The sequence below is a fragment of the Lontra canadensis genome, unplaced genomic scaffold (assembly GCF_010015895.1).
Source record: "Lontra canadensis isolate GAN:19392208 unplaced genomic scaffold, GSC_riverotter_1.0 scaffold62, whole genome shotgun sequence".
Classification (NCBI taxonomy): domain Eukaryota; kingdom Metazoa; phylum Chordata; class Mammalia; order Carnivora; family Mustelidae; genus Lontra; species Lontra canadensis.
In genome coordinates, this window is record NW_022631056.1 from 4,665,566 (window position 1) to 4,671,565 (window position 6,000).

The following is a 6,000-nucleotide window of genomic DNA, read 5'->3' on the forward strand; positions in this document are numbered from 1 at the left end:
ACAGGCAGACAGAATGGCAGGCAGAGGCAGAGGGAGAAGCAGGCTCCCTGTGAGCAAGGAGCCTGATGTGGGACTCGATCCCAGGATGCCAGGATCATGACCTGAGCTGAAGGCAGCCACTTAACCAACTGAGCCACCCAGGCATCCCGAGGCATTAAGTTTTTTAAGATTTTTTCAAGAGGTTTAGATCATGAAACAGGCTTACAAGATAGAGAAAGCATCATTTTTGTAGAGCAGAGAACAGTTTTCTTTGTTGTCCAGTGTAATAAAGATAATGCATCTCTTCAAAGTGCAAAGGTGGTGCAGGCTTTCTCATAGCCCATTATAAAGAATTGGAAATTCCTAAAATCGATTTCTCAGCTGTGACTGAATCAGGTATGGGTAATTTATCCCAAGGTAAAATTCATCTCCAGCTGTGAAACTGTATCCAGTAAAACCATAGTACACATATAGTATTATGTTCTTACAAAACACAAACATGTGACAGGCATAGGATAGACATTCCCATTCCAAAATGGGGAAAACAGAAAGAAGAATCCAGTCACAGGTCTCAAGTAAGCCTAACACCTAGCAGGAGAAATTCCTTTAGTTTTTAAGGCTTGAGATAATCCTCTTTGGTTCAGGGCTCTGTCCTCCAGGCTCACAAGATGGTGTTCTCATCTTCTGGGCACCCTGTTGTGGTGGTATTGCCCAGTCAGCTCTGGGCAACAGTCCTGCCCTACAGAAACCAAGGCAGAGACCACCTTGGGCCTGCATCTTCTATAGCTGTAGTGGTAGTGGCACCCTACTGATTTCTTCATTACCTTCTGTGTCATTCTTCCCTTTTCTTTAAGGATAAGGAATGTTCACAGCCAGATAACTCTGTTTTCCTGTCTTTTCTGTTCTGACAGTTTTCCTTTGTTTCATTTCTTTTCTGTTCTTTAGTCCAAGCTGGTGGTGTTTCTACTGGTAGAACCCCATGTCTATTCCCTTCTTCTGCTGAGATATCCTTATATACAACCATGTATGAGTTATATATGATTTATACATATGACTCACACATGTAAGTCATACCCATAATCTCTTCATCAAGTGATTGTTCAGCCACACCCTTGGTGTTCTCTTCAGAATATAGTTTTTCATTTTTTGCAGTATGGATAGGTTGAGGATTTTTCAAAGCTTCAAGTTCTGCACCCTTTTTGTTTAATAATTCCTTCAGTTCATCTCTTTCTTGTATTTTACTACAAACCATGAGGAGAAATCAACCTATACCTTCAATATTTTGCTTAGAAATCACCTCAGCTAAACACTGGATTTCATTGTGCACAAATTCTGTCTTCCACAAAAACTAGAACACAATTCAGACAAATTCTTTCTGATATGAATTGCCTTTCCATCAGTCCAATAACATGTTCCTTATTTCCATCTGAATGACTTGACCAGAAGCATCTTTTATATTTTTACCAACAATCTCATTTTAAAGTAATTGTGACTTTTTCTCACGTGCACATCAAAATTCTTCCAACCTTGACCCTTTACTCTGTTTTAAAGCCACTTCTGCATTTTTAAATGTTTTTTACAGTAGCACCCCACTTCTCAGTACCAAAATCTGTATTAATTGCTTAGGTTGCCATAACCAAATACCACTAACTAGGTGGCTTAAACAATAGAATTTTATTTTCTTTCTGTTATGGATAGAAGTCCAAAATCAAGGTTGCAAATGTTTGGTTTCTTCTGAAGCCTATCTTTTCAGCTTGCAGATGACCATCTTTTTGCTGTGTCCTCACATGATTTTTCTTCTGTGTGCATCATCACTGGTATCTCTTTGTGTGTCCAAATTTTCTCTCTTATAAGGACCCTGGTCAGATTGGATTAAGGCCCACCATACTGCCCTCATTTTAACTTAATTACCTCTTTCAAGGCCCTAACTCCACATATAACCATATTCTGAAATACTGGACATTAGAGCTTCACAATATGAATTTCATGAGAAAATGATTCCGTTCATAACACGGGAATATTGATATTCAATGAAGACACCCATTTTGAAGAACATAGTTGTTGAAACAATCTGGTGTTACTCTGTAAAAGCATTGTCCCTCATGGAATATCACTTCTGTTATTAAAAAGGGAGAAAAAGCCTGTGACCCTATCAGTTATAGCTTTCATTTTTACCACTGTTTTTGGGTAACAACTGTATTAAAACTATCTTTGAACATAAAAGACAATGATGTAGATAGTACTTCATTCCTTAACTGAATTCTTTCTGTATTCTATAAATTACACATTTTATTTCCCCAGTGTAAGGCCTCAGACTGAAAGCTAGTTGCTTGTTGTTGTTTTGTAATTAAAAGACAATAAAATTTGTTTTTAAAAATGTCTTTAAAATTTTCTTTTCTAACCTTACACACTAGGCTAATTTATTTATCTCTTTTTTCTAGTTTAACTTTGTACTGTTACAGCTTGCTAGAGAAAATTAGCTGCAGGTTGAATGTAGCTGCATTCAATAGGTTTTTCTATTTAATTTTAGTCAGCCTTTTCACTTTTGGTCAATAATACTTTAGTTATTATTAGATTCTTATATTCTGAACTAACATGTTTCTATATATCTAAGTACTCCTATTTTGCTGTGTTACCTTCATTATTCAGATAATAAGGTTATCTAGTAGCATAACCTTATTCTCCCATTTTATTGAGATAGGCTCAGATAAGGCTGTTGATTGAGATAGGCAACAGACAAGGCTGTTGTGAGAGGGGAACCTGGGTGGGTCGGTGGATTAAGCACTCAACTCTTGATTTCTGTGCACGCAGTGATCTGAGGGTCCTGAGATCAGCTCAGCACTCACCCGGGAGTCTCCTTGTTTGACATCCTCTCCTGCTCCCTTTCCCTCTGCCTCGCCAAAATAAATAAATAAAACTTAAAAAAAAAAAAAGGCTGTTGTGAGAAATTTCTCTGTTCTACATTGTATCTTAGAAGTGCTATTTATCTTCACTTGCTACTTCTGTTTTTTTTATTTCTTAGAGAAAGATATATGGAGATTTTTTTTCTTGCCCTGGTTTTTCTCTCATTTATATACAAAATTAATTTTTTATTTTGGGAACTTGTTTCTTTATATATTCATTTTCTTGCTTATAGTGATCAGTCTCAGCCTTCCATAAATTCCTTCCCATTTGGAAGCAATCAGGCTCAATCTCTGTATATCCTTATATCTATCCATCCATCTAATAATGTCTATCTATAACGTATATATTCATAATTCTGATATTTTAATGTATGATCTAATAAGAATATAAAATTATTTTCTTCCATTCAGAGATAAGCTTCCTAAAGAGCTGATCTAATGTTCTGAATTCTTCACTTAATTTTAACCAATACCTAAGAATAAGAGCAATTAATTCCTAAACCCAAAAGATATTACCTAAAATAAAATCTGTGAAATGTGTTCTTGGGTTGACTTGGGTTGACTGACAAAGGTATGCTACCATGTAAGTAACTGACTCCATGGGAAAAAATACATAAATATGTGACTGAGGAGATCCTGGATATCCATTTTCAGTTAAGGTTACTTCAGAAGATTTGGAAATTGATTGTAACAGAAAATTAAATTTAACAAGTTAGTTAACCACTGTCAGAAAGGAGAACATATAAACAGAAGGGCAATCATTAGCTTTAATTCTAAAAAAGTAGAGCCTGAAGCAGCACAAGGATTTGCCAGAATGTCTTTAACACTGGCTAGGGGAAAGAGTAGCTATTTAGTGGGTGGATTTCTTTCAGGATTCAGGCTATTCCCAAGCTTTACACTTTTTCTATAGCTCTCCAATTAATGCCAGGGTAAAGTATAAATTTCTTAGCATGTAAAAGCCTTGGCTTGATTTTGTTCCTGGCTACATGAACATCCCTTGTCACACTGATTACACACACATCGCAGACATAATAGATTACAATTTGAAATTTTCCTTGTAGTCCGTACTACCTTTGCACACGGTGTTGTTTCTGCTCAAAATGCTTCTCATTCTTCTTTCCTAGTTAACATCTACTAATCCTTAATACCCTACCCAGATATTCCTTACCAAGAAACTCCCTGGATCCATTAGTCTATGTAAGTGACTTTATTTGAGGTCTGATGTACTTTGTGTGTATGTCTGACATAGCACCTATGGTGAATTGTATTATCCTTCACTGTTTTTTCACTTCACTATGAGCTCCTTGAAGACATGTGCAAAATTCAAAACCTTATTTTAAAAAGAGAAATGAAGAATGTCACTGTAGTGAAGATGAGTACATCAGGTCATTATAACTTGGTGTTAATAATCTTTAATCAATCTAATGAACATATTGGTTCTTACTTCTTTTTTCATCAAGTGAATTTCTGATTATAATTTCCCTTCCCTTCCTGTGGTAATTTGCCTTCCAGCAGAAAATATTCTGCTGAGGACTTATGCCTCTCCTACTCTTGGCACTTACATCTCTCATTGTATCCTAGATATTGAATTGTGATGTGCTGTGTAGTTTTCCCGCAAGATGTATTTTCTATTATTTTGCACCTGATTATTTGCCCCAAGTGATTGATTTAAATAATATACATTAATGGGTTCTTTTTTCCATTGGCTCCTTGTATCTGGCCAGTGGAAAAGCCCTAAAAGTAAATAAGAAGGCAGGACAATTAAGGGGTCAGAATATTATTCCACCCTGTGCCTATGACGCTTATGTGCTTTGTGTGACACTTAACTGAAAGTTACTAATTCTTTCAAGATGGTCTTTTCTATAAACTCTCCACTTCTGGCTTCTGATAATAACTCTACCACCCTCCTTTTTCCTGCCCAGACATGTTCACAGTCCACTGTTACTAGGCCTAAGGTAATGCAGTGTCCCCATGTGGTTTCCCTTTTTCAGCCTTTTTCAAAATAACCTAGATAGAGTATTCCTTACTGGAACCATATTGAGGGTAGATTAACCACATTTGGTCTTGGCTAATAGAGTAATTGTTTCAGGAAAGAGCTCCAGGAAACAGATTCTCAAATGGAATTCTAGAATGGAATCATTCATATGCGCAAAAATCACAGGGATAATAGCTCTTTGCCAAATGAGATGAGGCCTGGGTGGTCCATGGCATAGCATGGCATTATAATTAATCAAATAAAATCATTAGATGAAGCATAGATAGAGGGAGATCAAGTGGCTGTGGCATTTAGCAGTCATGGCAATGGTAGTGATTATAAAATTGTTTGATTTCTTGGATTCAATTTATAGCTTTAAGGATGTATGTATAGGAAAAGTGAAAATACCAGCTATGAACAGACGATTATGAACCCTGTGGAGACCCAGAAAGCCTTTTGGCAGTTTTGAACGAATCCTTCATCACTTGAATTCATAGGGCATGTAATTCTAAAGACAAACAGGGTTTGATTATAAACATCAATGAAATACTTGACCTTCCTAACTATTTCACACCAAGATAAGGACCATGGTGGGGAAGGTTAGGATGGAAATGGGGTATTTCTGTAGTAGGACAAAAGCTACTTATCCTGTTTTGTCTCAAGGCTGTGTCAAATCTACTGTCTTACATGGTGTAGTCTGGGGCAGTGCTTCTCAAATTTTAACGTACACGTGAATCACCTGGGAATCCTTTAAATGCAGATTTAGATTCAGTCTGGAGTGTGGGCTGGGTATGGAAAATCATCTCAATTCTTTACATCAAACACATTGTGCTAATTGAAAATTGTGAATAAAAAATAGTAAGCACCATAAATGTTTAGGTAAGCTATATATGTGCCAGAGATAAATGCTGAAAAAGTTCAGTTGTATGCCATATCAGTGAAATTTTTAGGGGTTCATGGTAAGATAGCTCTTCTAAACAATGAAACAAATTTTTCCACCCAACCTAGTGAAAAAGAAACAGCTTGGTGGATCTTTTTGGATTTGGGAGGCAATATATTCTACATCATCTTCTTTCTTTTAACCCGTTTACTTATCCAGACCAGTAAAGATACTAGTATTGATTCATGTCTCGAATTATAAAG

The 6,000-nt window shown here is 36.4% G+C and overlaps 1 pseudogene; it reads right to left on the bottom strand.

Moving 5' to 3' along the window:
* Window positions 1-1,231, bottom strand: part of LOC116879624 — a 36,883-nt pseudogene extending 35,652 nt beyond the window's left edge.
* Window positions 1,232-6,000: the final 4,769 nt, after the last annotated feature.